Source organism: Pantherophis guttatus, chromosome 3, assembly GCF_059756535.1.
Source record: "Pantherophis guttatus breed Tessera chromosome 3, ASM5975653v1, whole genome shotgun sequence".
Classification (NCBI taxonomy): Eukaryota; Metazoa; Chordata; class Lepidosauria; order Squamata; family Colubridae; genus Pantherophis; species Pantherophis guttatus.
Window position 1 is genome coordinate 173,626,122 of NC_142065.1, and position 17,929 is coordinate 173,644,050.

The 17,929-nt window shown below is 34.4% G+C and overlaps 1 long non-coding RNA gene across 1 annotated transcript; it reads left to right on the forward strand.

The window, feature by feature from the left end:
- The first annotated feature begins 2,932 nt into the window (after nt 1–2,932).
- Nucleotides 2,933–6,939, forward strand: LOC148114912 (uncharacterized). The gene is made up of 3 exons (XR_015733374.1): nt 2,933–3,154; nt 5,634–5,820; nt 6,381–6,939. It is a non-coding gene; the product is annotated as an uncharacterized LOC148114912 (long non-coding RNA).
- The last annotated feature ends 10,990 nt before the right edge of the window (nt 6,940–17,929 follow it).

Below are 17,929 nucleotides of genomic sequence, written 5' to 3' on the forward strand. Positions count from 1 at the left end.
TCCCAGTGCTTGGAGGAAGCTGATCAAGGCCATCAGTATCTCCTGGGAAGCTGTTCTATAAGGCAGTGCCATGACAAGGAAGGCCCTACCAGGCAACGCTCTTTAACTGAGGCAACTCAGAGTAGGTCCACCTTCCTAGATTCAGTAAATCAGGAAACCATTTTGAATAGGCAGTCCCCATAATATGAATTTCTCCCAGTAACATTTTTCCATTCCTTTGTCCTTCACTTATATCTAAGACTTCTTAAAGAAATCCTTAGTTATTCCAGCTTTAAAGTAGTATTTATTCTCATCTTGCAATGGAAAGGGAATAGATATCATGCGACACATTCACTGACCACTTATTTGTTACCACATTCAGGTATGGATATCTGCCCTGCCTTCCCCATAGAAGCTGCGGGTTTCTATGGGTACACTCCCTCCCTCTTATCACTGCTCTTTGTGGACATTTTGGCTTGAGTTCTAGGAAGGGTGGATGCTTGTGCTTTCTGGGCCACACACATAGTGCCTGACCAATACAAAGGTTTCTTATATATAGAAGTTAAGTGTTTAATGAAAGAATGTTAATCATGCACTGCATAAACAGTTGACTTAAACTAAGAAAAAAGGATTTTTACCAGCTGTAGTTTTCATGGATTATAGATTTTCTGTTTTTGCAAACAAGAGGTTTTTGTGTGGTTGTTCTTTTTTTTTTTTTTACCATTTTTTCCCATTATCTCTGAGGACTTGACAAGAGAGCTACAATTATCACCCTGACTGGACAATATTCCAAGAATGAATCTCATGATGCAGCTACAGTTCTGATGGCTGCTTCTGTAATGCAGCATGTTTATTTACATCTCACTATTTTACAACTCTGTTCTGGCTTCGTCATTATATGGGTGATATTTGTTCTTATCACCAATGAGTAAATCACTATCATGTAATTCCCTCTAACATGCATGTTCACCACGGCCTTCTCTTGTCTATTTTCAATGTCCTTTCTAGTTTTTATAGGTTGCTTTGCAAAAGAGCACTACAACTCTGTTCAGAAATAGCTCAATAGCTTCACTACCAAAGTATAGTAATAGGTGAAGATGACAGGTGAAGATGAGGGGCTGTGCTAAACTGGAGCATGGCAAGTCTTCTTTCCCATTTCTCTTCCTTAGCAGTTGCTACATGTTGGCGAAACAACTTAACAGGTGGCTAAAATATTCTAAACATCTGCTTAAACTTGTCTTATCCCATTTTAGGAAGAGCGAATGGGGATTATCAGACCTTATCTGTCTCTCCAGATAAAAATATTGAAAACTGCTGTAACTATTACTTTTCAGAAGATGGCATTGTTTGTTTATGTAAATGTGCTCCAAAGGATTGTAGGTTGTTTTATTTTATTCCTTTTTTTATACTATCCTTTATTTCTTTCTTATTGTTGTTGTCATGTTTTTTTTCCAGTTGTTTTTTAATTGAATATATCAATTGTAAGATATATTATATTGGTGTTAATAAAATGTCCAAAGCTAATTTATGAGCAAATTACTGATCAAGGCATTTTTAAATTAATTCTATTAAAAAGAAAATTCTTGGGTCTGGAAATTGCGAATATTTAGATCATGATATTTTAACCCAATACTTTTATGCGGTATTGCAGTGAGAACTCCTTATGACCCCAAACCTGTATGGCAAAATATAGAGTTGTCATTCCTAATTTTTAAAAAAACTTGCATACATTGGATTGTCCAGTTAATTGTCTTTCAATAATTTGCTATGTTAAGATGTTGTATTATAATACACATTCAGCTACTAATAATAAAATCTACTTAATTCAACATCTCAATTTATATGAATTTATATGCTCTCAAAATTATTTGCTTCAACATTCTATTTATTGCAACTGTAGTCAAAACAATAAATGAATATATTGATCATTATATACATACATTCATGCATATGCAATGATATATCTTTATAACTTGAAAAACATATTTGACAAAAGCTAATACTTAAGGAGGCAGATGTTTAAAAGTAATGAGTTTGAAACTAAAGCATTTCAACTTTTATTCAACTTTTCATTTTTTTTTACTGCAGATATATGTATATAAGAAACATAATGATTTTTCCAAACCAAATGATTTTTCTTTCTAATTTAGTTCTGTTCAAAGGAAGAGTTTGGCTGTCATTTACCTTTTCTATAAATCCTGTCTATATGAGACTGCATGAAATTGAGAATGGGAGAGGTAAACAAAAATTTATAGGCAACAGCAATAGAACATATTCTAAGGGGAAAAACACATTCACATATTACTGTTATATAAAACAGTAATATTTTCCATATTGCTGTGGAAAATGCATCCATGTCTGAGTTGTTAATTATGAAACAATTGTGCTATAACTGTACTGTGGGATTATGAAATTCTATTAATTCAACATGGTTGAAGGGAAAGTATGTTTTTTTTCCATTTGTATAAAGTAAAAAACTTAAGAATAGAAGTCCCGCTAAACTTTCTTACGTGTTTCACACTTTCTCCTTCTTTTTGCATTTAACCAGGACTGCACACAGATAGCATTAAATACGTTCTTGAATAATCAATTCAAGAATTTTCTGTATAGCTGTTCACACATTCTCTGGCACACGTGGAAAACTCAGAACGCTCTTCTAACCGGACACTTCAAAGGCAAGAAGTGCTTTGATCCAGGATCACCGCTTCAAAGGAATGTAATGACCTGCAGTTTTCTTCAACTGAAGTGCTTCCAAGGCTATGCACAGCCAAAGTATAAAATATATTTATCTTGAATGGTTTTGACATTGGGTACAATTAATATAATTATGATTTTAATAAGTTATATATTCTTTATTTTAGATACAGTGTGCTGTTTAATATGTGATTTTTTCACTGTGAGAAATAATACCTTCAACTATAATTCACATTCTATTTTCTTTTTGCTACATCAGGAAGCTGAGAAATCCTTCATAGTACACAAGTTTCCCTATTTCGGACCCCTGCATATTCCTTATGTTCTACCAGGTCTAATTAAGGATGCAGGAAATTTTGGAAATAATTGTTTGGGTTTAATTCTTGCATTTCTCCTACATTTACATCCAAATTTTACCCCTTTAACAAAGCCCAAGGAAGATGTTTGGAAAGTATAAGAAAAAAAATGTCTTATGATTCTTGTAAGTATATAAATATTTTGATAAAATCCACTACTTCATATTATCAGAAATAATTCAGAAAAATAAAATCTTTTAGAAGGCAGAACAATGAATTCTTCGCCCTTTACCTGCTTACTTTCTACATACAAGAATTATTGCTGTGTATCCTTAAATAGCTTCTGTATTTTTATCTGAAAATAATTTTGCATCGGGTTGTTAGGATTGTTGTGAATTAACTTAATAAGCCAATCATAACCATAACAAACATCAGAGAAAAATCTGGTATATTTAACATGGAAATATCAGAACTCAGCAAAATAGAGTTCAGGTTTAACTGAATTAATCAAAATAACACAGACATATTGTGTGCGCCTGAATATGATTATTGCTATTTCTTTGCCTTTTTAAGGAGTCAGACTGTGTAAACTTATTCCACTATGTTGTCTGTGAGTACCGTATTTTTCGGAGTATAAGATGCATCGGAGTATAAGATGCACCTACCTTTTTTGTTTTGTTTTTTTATAAAAAGTTTTTTTTTTAATTTTTTAGACAAACACACATATAAACATACAATGTATTTTCTTTGAACAGAGTATTTGGCTGGTTCACAAATTTAAACAGTGTTTAGTTATTTCAATTAAATTTACAATTTCTATATTTCCTTATATAGATTTATTCCTATATTTATTCCTCATCTATTTTTTAAAAAAACCAATATTACCCTTCATCCTCATCTCTAATCTTAATCAAATTCAATTTTTCCCTTCTATTCTATATTATACCCCTTCCCATTGTCATCTATTTTTATATCCATCCTCACATTGGTTAATTATGTAATATTACAATTATTTAATACAAATTCAGCATTTTAATATAAATCAATTAGTTATATAACTATCTTTTTTGTATATTAATCAATATGAACATGAATATTCCAATTATTTCCATGCAATCCAATTTCTTACAAATCAATTAATTATAATTACCAATAATAATAAACCAAATAATTTTCCCCATATATTCCTCCAAACCACAACTTAACCATTTCTGCTTTCAACACAATATACAATTAATATTATCTCAATTATTACAATTCCCTAGTTAAACAGAGCTTTCCCCTTATGTTACTCATTTTCACATCTTAAACTCTCCCAATAACCCAAATAGTTTTGCCCATATAATCCTCCAAATCACAACTTAATCATTTCTACTTTCATCACAATATATAATTAAAAATATTTCAATCATTACAATTTCCCTAATTAAATTTAAAAATGTTCTAGCTGTTATCCAAGCTACAACTTAATCCTTTTTACTTTCACCACTATATACCATTAAGGGTATTTCAATTGTTACAGTTTATACGTATTCATATTTCTAAAAAAAATAAAAAAATAAAAACTTATCATTGTCTAGATTTCAAAAATACAAAGACAAATATTCCAATTATTATTCATTTCATTTTTACAATCATGATTTCCCATTTATTTCTTACTACTATTCATATTTCAATTCTAAATACGTATAACATCTTTCTCTTTCATTTCTTTTTCTTTTTATCCCTTCCCATTTTTATTTTTGCCTTTTTTTTCTCCTTTTTTTCTTTTGTGTTTTAAAATGTTTAACTCTCCTCTTTTGCCTTAAATTTCCCATTGTTTGCACCTACCTTTTTTGGTGAGGAAAAAGAAGAAAAAGAAATCTCCCTCTGCCTCTGCCTAATTTTGCCATGTTGCAGCAAACAGCAAACAGCCTGCTTTACTTTCAGTTTCGTTTTCAGCATAGCTTGATTAGCACAAGGAAAAAAAATCTGCTCCAGCAAATTACCTCTTTGCAGCAAGCAGCAGATCCCTGCACAAAACAGCTGAGAGTAAATCAGCTGAGAGTCGGGAGGCCGATCTAATCAATTTGTGCTAATTAGGCTGTGCTAAAGCTTAAAGGTGCTGTTTTTTCTTGCTGTTTGCTTGCAAGGTGGCACAGACCAAAGGGTGGTGGCCAGTGGGTGGGTGGGGCTAGATTCGGTGTATAAGACGCACCTAAATTTTCACCCCCTTTTAGGGGAGGGAAAGGTGCGTCTTATACTCCGAAAAATACAGTAGTTTCTGCAGAATTTTAGTTGAACAGAGAAATTCAAAAAGGAGAAATGATGGATATACAGCACTTCCTAAGTATAAGCAGTTTATATACACAGAAAAGCTACTCATCTTTACTCTAGCATGCATGAAACTTTAAATATTAACTCACAAGATATTTCATTTTCAGTTAGTTTCTTCCTCTAATCTTTGATGCTAATGTTTGTCTCAAAATTGCTTCCTTGATGAAACATGTCTGAAAGATTCAATATTTAATGCTTCCAAAGAAAGAAATGCATGTTATCTAATTCAGAGAAGACAAATTATATTTATCAGAAGAATAAGCAGTATTCTCTAAGTTGTCAAGGACTATCCATTCTGATTATATAGAGATAGACATGAAAATGTTAATCATTCTACTTTTTTTTCAGGAATCATTGTTAGGATTATGACACAAGTGTGGCAAGAATACTCTGTAAAACGAAATAAGATTCTGTCTGGATAAATGACAGGTTGTAAAACTATGCATTGACTAAGAAATTAATGCAATATTTTGTTTTTCGTCTACCAAGAGATGGCAGTGATCCTCTAGTTTGATACAAGTTCAACAACACCCAGGTATATTTATGTGGTCCACTGTATAATAATAGTGGTAATATGATGCAGTCAGGCTCTATGATCTTTACAGGTCCCCAGATCATGAAGGAGCATTTCAGAGCTGCTTTGTAGTTTTAAAAACTGAGTTGTTTATTTAACTGTGAGTGCAGTTGATAGAAACTAAATGTAGCTAATGACAAGGTATAATGAGAATGAAAGAAACCAAGGAAGAACCGTTGCTGCCAATGTAAAAGCAATACTGGGACTAAAATACAAAATAGAAAAGATCCTACCAAATCCTAGTCTATTGATACTGAGTTCAACATAAAAGTTTTTAAAAGTAATAAAATAAAATCTAAGAACCCAAGTTAAAAGAAAAGCAAAAAGCAAGATAGGGAAGGAAAAATGATTTTAGCAAGCAGTTTTGTGAGTCCTTGAAAAATATTTCATTTAATATATTATTCTGAAAGTTGGATATGATTGAGGAAAACTGCAGGGTAAGAGTGAAGAAACTGGAAAGATGAAAAAAACAGATATTATAGTTAAAAAGAAATCTTCTCTGTTTCTTTGATTCACCACAGAACCGCAAAGGGGACAAACCCCGACAATATTGAGAAAATAAGTTCTTTAAAAATATAATTGGGAGGCCTTGCCTGTGGTCAGTTATACCCAAGTCAACTCCTGACTGAATCCCGGCAATGTTCTCCTGCAATGTATTCCTGGACTGCACTTAAAGATCATCTTGAAACTTTAGCTGGACTGGATTGCAGTGGCACAATCAGTTAATAGCACAGCTTGGGATACCCACATGATGCTCCTACTCTGTAACCTGCACTGGCTTCAATTGAATTCTGGATGCAGTTCAAGGTGCTGGCATAGCACATGGCATAGGATCAGATTATTTGCATAACTGTCTCTTTCCCCCCAAGAATATTTGCCCATCCAACATGTTTTTTTAAAAAAAATAATAATAAAGTTCTTTTAAAAAACATAAAATGTAACACAAACTAATAAAGGGTTAAATAATTCAAAAGAAGAAAGAAAAAAAAGTGAAGAAAAAGAAAACCAAAAGAAATAGAAAGAAACAACTTCTGATTTCTTTTGCAATGATCACAAATAAAATTACAATATTATTTCTTACTCTTTCTTATTACAAAAAGATCATTTTTTCTATCATCTATTTTTTTTTCTAATCATTAAAACCATTAAAACTCTGTGTGTGTGTGTGTGTGTGTGTGTGTGTGTGTGTATTTATATATGAAATTTTGGTGTATTCGGGTCTTTTCCCGTGTAAAATTGAGAGTATCTTGGCGATGTTTTGATGAGGTCTCACTCGTCATCTTCAGGCTGGTGTCTTCAGCTTCGTACTTGTGTGAGGAAAGCGTGATCAGAGCTGCCATCTCTCTATAAATACTGGTGAGGAGGTGTGGGGTCCTGGCTTTGTTGCTGTGAGCGGGTTGGTTGCCTGTGTTGTTACATCTTGATTGGTTGATGGAGTTAATGTTTGTAGATTAGTCAGCTATTTAAACAGCTGTTTAAATATAATATATTTAAAAGTGGGGGGTGGAAGAGAGATTTAATTGACAGTTTAATGAAAAGAAGGACTAGGGGTGACATGATAGCAGTGTTCCAATATCTCAGGGGCTGCCACAAAGAAGAGGGAGTCAAACTATTCTCCAAAGCACCTGAGGGTAGGACAAGAAGCAATGGGTGGAAACTAATTAAGGAGAGAAGCAACCTAGATTTAAGGAGAAATTTCCTGACAGTTAGAACAATTAATCAGTGGAACAACTTGCCTCCAGAAGTTGTGAATGCTCCAACACTGGAAGTTTTAAAGAAGATATTGGATAACCATTTGTCTGAAGTGTTGTAGGGTTTCCTGCCTAAGCAGCGGGTTGGACTAGAAGACTTCCAATGTCCCTTCCAACTCTGTTATTGTAGGGTTTTTTTCTGTTCTGGTTTTTTCTGTATGTTACAGACTTCATGTGCCAATATAAAAAAAAGTGGAGCTCTGTATTAATCATTTGCTTCCTAAATACAGGTAATTCTTGACTTACGATCACAACTGAACACAAATTTCTGTTTCTAAGTGAGACAGTTGTTAAGTGAATTTTGCACATTTTATAATCTTTTTGCCACAGTTGTTAAATGAATCACTTCAGTTGTTAAAACGGTAACGTAGTTGTTAAGTAAATCTGGATTTCCCATTGATTTTGCTTGTCAGAAGGACAAAGAGAGAGACAGAGAGGTTTATCTACTTAGCAGTGTTGCTTTCTGTTAAGACACATTTTGAGGATGCTGGAATGTAAATCATATAGAAACAATTCTAATAAAATGAATGGAAGGTACAATTTGAGACAACATTTTCTAAATGTTGATCAGAGTATGGGGAAAATTCTAACACCACAGAGGTTCAGAAAGATCCAAGTAATAAAAATGTCATGGGCGCTTTGGGAAAAAGAATAGAAAGCATTGTACCAGTACACACATTTTTCCTGATAAAAAGCTCAATCCATATAAAGTTTCCATGCCCTCTGCTGGATAAATTCCAAATTACTTGGAATTTATCTAAGCCTTCTTGAATCCTTTACTCACTTAGCGGCAGGAGGGTGAGAGTAACTAGCAAGAAAAGTTAAAAAATATTGGAAAGAAACATACACCCTGTTTGCAGTTCATTTCCAATATATATTGTTTTCCAATATTTATTCTAAACATTTTCTTCCAGAAGAGGAGCAAGGAATAGGACTTACATCTAATCTAACTGTTGTTTCATTATAGTGATTTAATTGTTTTTGTCTTTCCTATTTTTTACTATTTATATCAGATTGCATTATGATGTTACATACTTATTTGTTATTTAATAAGCCATAACAATATTTTTTCTTCCTTCCCATGTGACAATATCCTTTATACTGTATCTCTTATGTATAAAATCTTTCATGTATTCTTTATATATAAATTATAAATATTTTGTATGGAAAAGATAAAACCACAATATCATGTTGAGGACTACACAACTGCAACATGTGTTTAGTTATACTTTATTTTCTTTTACTTTTTACGTTTGAACATAACTTTATAATGTAGAATGGAAGGCACAAATTTTCTATCTTAGCAACCAAATCTCTGTAATTTTATAATTGCAAGATAAGAACTTTCTCAAGCTGAAGTAACAAATGATTATTTACCGTGCTTTCCCAAAAATAAGACAGGGTCTTATTTTCTTTTGAACCCCGAAATAAGGGCTTGGCCTTATTATCGGGGAGGAGGGTCTTATTATTTTGCGGGTGGAGGAGGCAGCGAGTGTGGGACCGGATATTCCATTGTCGCTGCCGCCTCTCCTCCCTATTCTTCATGCCGGCCGAGTGGCTGGCCGCCGCTGCCCTGATGTGTCCCACCGCTGCCGCTGCCTTGTGGAGCAGGACTCTGCAAGGCTTGTTGTGCTGTTGCATGCATGAACTGCAGCACCACCATGAGCTTCCTCATACAGGCACAGCTGGTGTCCTGCTGCTTATGGCTGCACTGGTATGTGAAACCTTGCAGCAGTGCTGCCATTCATGCTTGCAAAGGCACAAGCCTTGCAGAGTCCTGCTCACAAGGCAGCAGCAGCAATGCAATGAGTCTCACAAAGACTCGTTTCTGACAGGTGGGGTGGGGGAGAAGCGAGACGCATGGAGCAGGACATGGGTCCCCTTGGCATCTCTTCTCCCTCCCCTCGCCGGGCATGGTGGGATTCTGCCCCTTGCTTAGCTACCTGCCCCCTTTAGGGATGCAATTTGGGGTGGCAAGTGAGGCAGGTGAGAAGTGGGACATGCATCTTACCTTTCCAGCTTGGTGGCATTCCTTGCCATTGTGTCCAGGGAAACACATTGTAAAAAAAAACAAAAAAAACCCTTCTCGCGAGTTCAACTTGTGAGAAGTTTTCTTTTACAATGTGTTTCCCTGGACACAATGGCAAGGAACATGACAGAGCTGGAAAGGTAAGGCATGTGTCCAGCTTTTCGCCCACCCCACTTGCCACCCCCACTTGCCACTTGTTCATGGATGCATTTTACCAATCTTCTACCTGTTTGTCCTACATAGTGGTTGTTGCAGTCATTACATAATCTACTTTTAATACAATGCTTATTCAAATGGTCATTTTTAATATTATGGGATGTTTAGCAAGCTGTCCATCTTTCTGATGTAAATGGGCAGGATGATTTCTTCCACCCAATCAACTTTTCTTTTGTATTTCTTTCTGCTTCTAATGAAGCTTGTAATCTGGACAGAAACTGGGAGTTATCTGCATTCCCTGTCTGCCTCATTACTGGAGCAGACTGGCAATCATTTCTAGAGGACAAAACAGGTGATGTTGCCCTGTAATAATCCTTAGTCACCTTCAAAGTATATTCAGGACATGTTTTTCTATTTCATTTCCAAAGTATAATTTCCCTTATTAATCTACCAAAAGTATTCCTTTTAGGGTAGAGTAGTTCTGCTTTTGTGAGATAAACTTAGCAGTTTATTGAGTAGTTTGCAGAGGAAGGACTGCTCCTTCAACTGAGACAATGAATACTTAATTTTATTGCAGTCATTAACCAATACAGGAGAATGGTATTAAAATATACAAAATAAATTGAAAATTTCAGGATAATTAAGAAAAGTACATACAGAAAAAAATGGCTAAAATATAATATTTAAATCAAACTATGCTAAAGGGCTTGTTCAGGCTAAACATATACAACAAGAAGTAAAGAGATTGAGGGGTGTGGCCAGCATCGCAGCAGTACAGTACGGCATGGATTCCAGGGCTCGGGAAAACACTGATATTCCAGCCACTTTTGGGGATCCCCAGGGATCATAGCTGACCTGCACAGGCTGGCACGGACAGGGAAATTGCAAGTTCCCTGAAGTGCTGACAATCAACCTCTGACCCAGCGGCGAGGGAAGGCTGCCATAGGAGCTGTCAAAAGCCAGGGTGGCCACAATCAAGAAAAGGAAGAAGAAAGAGGTGCTCATCTGGGAGAGAGGGTGAGATCTTGGAAACAAGATTCCTTTTACATATTTTTCTCCTGAACTTTTAAAAACTATCTAATTTAAGAAAACTGGCAAAGAGGAGAGAGGAGGGAGCGGAACAAGGCTACCTCCCCACTTCCGGAATAGTGGCGAAGAAGCAAAAGCCATTAATAAAGATTAATTAATGAAAGCTGAAAATGTAACTTAATGAATTGAAAGCAGATTGGAAAAAGAGGCTTCTCTGGTTAATGAATTGTATTTTGAAAATTTGAGTTTTGTAGCTGGGAGTTCAAAGCTGAAAGAAGAAAAATAAATTGATATTTTTTAAGACTATTTTGAGTGAATTGCAGTGCCATCTAGAGGTGACAGAGAAAATTAAAAAGATATATTGAATAAAGGAGAAGATGAGAGTGGAATGACCTTGGACAATGTTTTGGAAACTGGCAAGAAGATTCTGATAAGAAGTGGTGTTGTGATTTTGTAACAGAAGGGGAAAGATATAGAAGAAGAAAAAAGAACGAAAGCTGTCTGTTTTTTCCTTTCGCTTGATGGAATAATACTTTTTCTTTTCTGATTTTTCTTTTTGTTCTTTTTTCTCTTTTTTTGTAGAAGTTTCTTCTTCCTGGATTTAAAATTTTTATGATTGGCATGGTTTTTGTTTTTTCTATTTTTTAATTCTTTCCAGGATATTATAGTATATATTTTTTTTCATCTTTTTATTTCTTGTTTGGAACTTGTTTTTTCTTTTCTCTTTTTTTCATTTTTTGTTTTTTTGGGCATCTTGGTTGTTTTTGGGTTTCCTTTTTGTTTTGTTTTTTGACACAGCCTTTCTACCTTTTTTTTAAATATATGGATTATGGATTAAACCTATGTAGATTAGGGTATCAAGAACCTGAAGAGTCTGATTCAGCAGTTTAAATTTGAAGAAGTCGATTATTTGGATTATAAATTGGGCAGTAAGACTTGGAAAAACAAGATGAAGAAAACAACACAATATCTATCATCACCATCAATATCAACAGCAACTGGTACCACAGGGCAAAAGATAACAGAAACCACACCACAGCAAGAGAAAATCAACCCAGAATTAAAAAATATGCTACAGACTATATATGAAGACCTCAAGACAAGATTAGATAAAGTAGAAGAAAGAATGGAAAAAATAGAAGGAGAATTTAAAGAAGTTAAAGAGATGATAGGGAAAAATGAACAACGATTATAGCAAGTGGAAGAAAAACAGAAACAATGGAGAAAAAAGTAGAAAAAATGAATTATAGACTTACAATTACTGATAAAAATCAGGAAAAAGCAATTATAATTCTGGAAATGTATAAAGCTTATTATTATTTAAGATTCCAAAATACTGAAGAAGAAAAGGAGGAAAATTTAGCAGAGAAAATTGCAGAGATATTAGCAGAAGCAATGGAAGAAAGGAAGCAAAGGATATTAAATGGGATCGACGAGATATATCGAGTGCACACAAGATATGCGATGAGAAATAATCTTCCTAGAGAAATTCACATCAGATTTACCAAGAAAACACTGAGAACAGAGATATTGCAACTGATGAGAAACACGACAATAAAGCAAAAAAGGAGAGAAGTAGTGGCACTGAAACAAATTCCAAAAAGAGTGAGAGACCTGAGAAAAGAATATCAATTTCTCACAAAATGTTTGATAAAGAGAGGAATAAATTGTAGATGGTTGATTCCAGAAGGAATATTGGTGAATTGGCAAGAGCAAAGCTACAGATTAGATTCAATAGAGAAAGCAGTTATTTTATAAACAGCACATAGATTTTCAAGAGGAAGAAAGATTGAGAGATGAAAAAGGGGATGGATGACAGGAGAAGAAAGAACAGCCAAGAGAGATAACGAGAGAATAAGAAGTGAGAGCGATAAGAGAAGGAGCAAGAACAAAAAAAGTTAAAGAACAAAGGGAGAAAGTAGAAGAGGAGAGGAGGAAGGGAAGGGAAAGAAAGAAGAAGGAGAAGGTTTGTTGTGAAATGAGGGAAAAGAAAGGGTAGAAGAGCAACCCTGAATGTAATTAAAATACCTTATTTTTATCCTTACTTTAAGAAAAATATGTCTATGTAAGACCAATTATATATAAGAGAATGTACATTTACATTATGTGTATAAGAAATAAAAATAAAAAACTTTTTTAAAAAAAGAAGAAGTAAAGAGATTAAAATTAGCTGTCTGGATAATATAAATTTTGAAATAACAATATAAAATATTTTATACACAAATATAATACAAATACAGTACATACGCATATGCATGTATATTCAACAATAAAATTGTACAAAAGTGGTTTAACATTATAATGTCTCTTAAAGACCCTTGCTAAACCTGAGAAAATTTTAGAATGATATCTGACATGGCATGAGGAACCCAATGGTTAATACTGAGATTGAGTCATTTCTGACTATCCATACCCAGGCAAGTCCAATTGTGCTTAATTATTCTTTGTCTGATTTTGCATGCTGCCATGCAAAACCTGACAACTTTATATGTTATTTCACGCTTGACATCAGAAAGTAGAAATTCCTGTTTTGCTAGTCAGGAATGGGGTAATTAGGTCAATACAGATTTACAATGAATATTATGCACTTAAATATTTTCTATGTGCCCCTTTACCTGCTGACCTGCTATTGCAGATTATAAAATTATTCCTAGTTTGAAATATTTTAATGTCATTTTTCTTAAAGAATATCTAGCTTTCCTCAGACTTAAAAAAAAGTTTACTTCTTTTCCATAAACAATTTCAAAAAGCTGCTTTCCCATCACCCTTATAAACAGCTTTGGAAATTGTGGTTGAAAAAGAGGTGATAATGGAAAGGAATCAAAGAACTGTTTGTAAGCTCAGCAGAAGGAAAATTGAATTAATCTTTTTCCAAGCTATGGCAATGTCTTCACTGAGATGCCTGCTTAGTCTCTGCACTTATTTTTCAAAATAGACATTTATATCTGGACTCGTTATGGAGAATGCTTGACCATATGAAGAACAGATCTGAGAAAAAGGACGTCCATGTTTTAAAACATGATTTAAAGACAAATATTCAAGAAACAGAGAAGATACTAGCAGTTAAAATTCATTTCAACAGGCAAATTAATGTTGGTAGAGAGATTTACATAGAAGTGCTAATTTCCTTGAACAAAATTCCAACATCTGACAATCACCAAGAAGGTTATCACAGGAAAAAAAGCAACTTCTTTAGCTAAGAGGCGCAACAGCCTTTGAACAGTATAGGTTTCTAAAAGCAAATGATGCTTTCTAAAAGCAAATGATGAAATTGTTGACTCTTCCTAGTCTCAAAGTGCTCTGTGGATCTCACAGATGATGTTTGGGGGTGGGGGGTATCATAGTCTTATTTCCATAATGGCATGTCTAGAGAGAAAAGTATTTCCCAAATATCTTAAAACATGGGCAGTATCATATAAACATTCTCAAACATCATTATCCAGGCATTAAGTATCTGATTACTACAACATGCCGTATACATATAAAAAACCAAAATATTCTGGACAACAAATACAAGCTAACAAAAGCCCCAATAATTAAATAAATATTAAAAGAACAAAATGAGTTACTCTTCCACTGTTTTAGAACCCAAGTAGTCTCCTGTTAGTATATTGCATATTTTGGCTGACATGCTCAAATCTTTGGGGTAGGGGTGGGGGAGTTGAGAAAAAAGCTGTTAGTTTTTTCTTTTTCTCAAATTTTAATTTCTTAATCTTTTATTCTTGTTAATCTTTTTTCCCAAACTTTAATTTTCTGTTATAGTGATCTATTTTGTTAATGCAATATTTTTCACCAATGTATAAAGCCGTGATGGCGAATCTATGGCACGTGTGCCAGAGGTGGCATGCAGAGCCCTCTCTGCTGACACGAGCACCATCGCCCCAGGTCAGATCTCCATGGGGTTTCTTTCGTGAGCTTCTGTTTCCCTGCAAACAACGAAACAGAAGCTCACAAAAGAAACAGACCTTATCTCTTGCTGCGCTGCCGGTGTCTTTGGGCCTCTGCTGTGCATGTTGGCGTAGGTTTGTGCATATGTTGGCACATGTTGGTGCATGCGCATGCATGCGTTCGCATGCGCGCACACACCCCTTCCAGTTTGGGCATGCACGAGTGCACAGTTTGGGCACTCGGTGTCTAAAAGGTTCACCATTACTGGTATAAAGAGTTCATCCAGTTGTAGATTAGTATCCTTTCAGCAGCATTTTAAATAAGACACTTTAAAATGAGAGGCAAGGAGGGATTCACTTAGTTACTATAAATTTAGTTTGTTGTGCAAGCACAGAAGTTAATAGCAGGTTACTCATTTTAATTATTTCATTAAATGTAAAATAATTTGCTGCTGACAGACCTCTATTCCTATTATGATTCCTATTTTGTCATAATTCCTATTACATTACACTTACGTAGTAGTTGTCACAATCACTTCTTACAGAATAAACAAATAATAATAATTACCTGATGTCAGCAATTGAAATATATAATTACATATGATTTAAAAAGAACTGAAAAGGTAACTGTCAAGACAAATGTGCTTCTAAATTGTATCCAATGACAATAAAACAATGGATACTTCCTCGTCTTGGCTGTTAAATTCTCACTGAAACTGAAGATATGATTTTCATATCAATTCAAAAATGAACTGAAGAAAATGTCTGAAAAGGAAGCTGGGATAGATAACATATCAGCTAATTCTAGACATAAAAACTAGTAATTCATTTGTTGAAATTAGGCTTGTGTTACACTTCAGTGAAATATAATGTATGTCTCTAAATAAACTTGTGGCCAAATGCTGTACCAAAAGAGGCATTTTTTAAACAACATTTTGAGGTTATTTGTTGGGAGGAAAAAAGCTTGCTTTAAAAAAAATTAAAGTAATTCTGAAGACTGGTATGTTAAATTGTTCATTTCAATTTCAAGGCCATTTGATTCTTTAAAAACTGGGCAGCTTATAAATAATCACAGAATACATATAAAAGAAAGATAGGTTTCCAAAAGGCATGAACTAGTGACGGCAGGGAGCTGGACTAGGACAAGGACCTTCCAGCTCTGTTATTCTATTAGTTAATGCCTTTCATGCTACTTGCTTCTCATTATACAACTATCTGTCCAATGGTTTGTAGCCCTCCCATGATGCTTTTTTAAATGAAAAACCATGACAGCAACACCATTCACCATTCATTTGCAACAATAAATTCCAAAATAGCATGTAAAGAATTCCATTCTAAATCATTCTGAAGGGGATAGTTGATGGAGTGAGAGGGTGTTGAGGCAAAATCTCATTTGGAAGGAAAAAAAGAAAAGTTTCAAAAAATTGAAGGACATACTTTAATGCAATCTCATTGAACTATACATACAATACTCAACACACAACACACAATTGTTGATATAAAAAAGGCAAAAGATCTCAATAGTAAACATTGAAATACCTGGAGAGAGCAGAACAGAAAAGAAGAACTGGAGAAAATCACAAAACATGCAGACCTGCAGATAGAAGTAGAATGGCTGTGGTAAGGGAAAGTGAAAATAGTAATAGGGATATTGAATACCATGAGCTTTGGCAAAGAAAAGGGGGGAAAAAAGACTAACAAACATCCAACACTAACCACATAAAGAGAAAACTCATGTGGTTCAAAAAGAAAAAGAAAAAAAAACACCAATTATATCTAAAATTAAACATTTAAAAAAAACCCACTCTGGCTGCAATACCATCAGCATTGAGAAAATCACTATACATCAATTGCAAAAGGCAGATTCACTTGGAACAGCTTACAACCTGCGACAATATTTTTAACACCATCAAGCAGCAACATTCTATTCCAGGATCTAGGAAGGACTTGATAGGTGGACAAAAAGAGACTGGATACTGTTTGTGAATTTTCCACACATTCAATACAATGACAAATGGTTAACAGAGGGATTTGAAGATTAATTTTAACTTTGGGGTATGTGAACAGATGTAGGGTCGATTCGATTATTAGATAAATAGATTTCCACATCAGGGATATTTGTTTACATAATGAAGCATTTTTGCTAAATACAAACGGGAAAGTTTATAGCTATTTGTAGACCTGTTATGTAAGGGTAGTGGAATATATTAGATGTTTGATGTACCTTTCAGCAGTTACCCAGAGTGGGTTTTTTTTAATGTTTAATTTTAGATGTAATTGGTATTTTGGGGATTTTTAATGTTTAATTTAAGATGTAATTGGTATTTGGGGTTTTTTTTCTTTTTCTTTTTGAACCACATGAGTTTTCTCTTTATGTGGTTAGTGTTGGATATTTATTGGTCTTTTTTTATCCCCTTTTCTGTGTTTTGAATTTTATCTTTGGCAATGAAAAATAAATAAACATGTCTGAAGAAGTTATGACAGATCCTCCTCCCAAAATACTTATGCCCCAGTTCTAATAGCTGCCCCTCCCCGATGATCTTGTGACAGCATTTTGAGTGTTTGGCAACCGGCCTGCATTTATGGCCATTTGCAGCATCCTGTAGTCACATGACTGTGATTTATGATATTTTTGCCAAAAAAAACCAGCATTTATTTCCAGTTTTAAACAAAACTGCACCATAATACGGGTTTGTTCAATGACTGCTGCAAATGAAGTTTGTAAAATGTGATAACCTCCTGGATGACCATCATGACTTATGACCATAAGGGTAGGCTGCATTACAGTTGCAATCTGAGAACTAACTGTATTCTTAGGGAGCAGTTATCTAAGCTAAGGACATTACTACTCTCACTAGTAAAAGAGGAACGATTCTTACTACTGGAATAATTGATAAATCCATGAAATATCAAGATGAACTCTTGTGATCTTGTTTACGAGTTTTTTCCATTTTCTCCCCCGATATGCTCAGTATTTCGCCAGTTAGCGGTAAACAGTTCATAATGGATTATGAAGCTGCATGTGTTTGACTCGCAGTGTTCCCTTTGCCCTTTTTCAAAATATACAACTTGCAGTGTTATAATTATGTAACTCACACTTTGTTACTAATAAACAGAGCTGCTAATCCTTCTTTTACCCATGATATAGACTAAAATCTTATTAACGAGGTGTGGATGGACACATATCAAAACTAAAACTCTAAAACATGCTCAAAGCT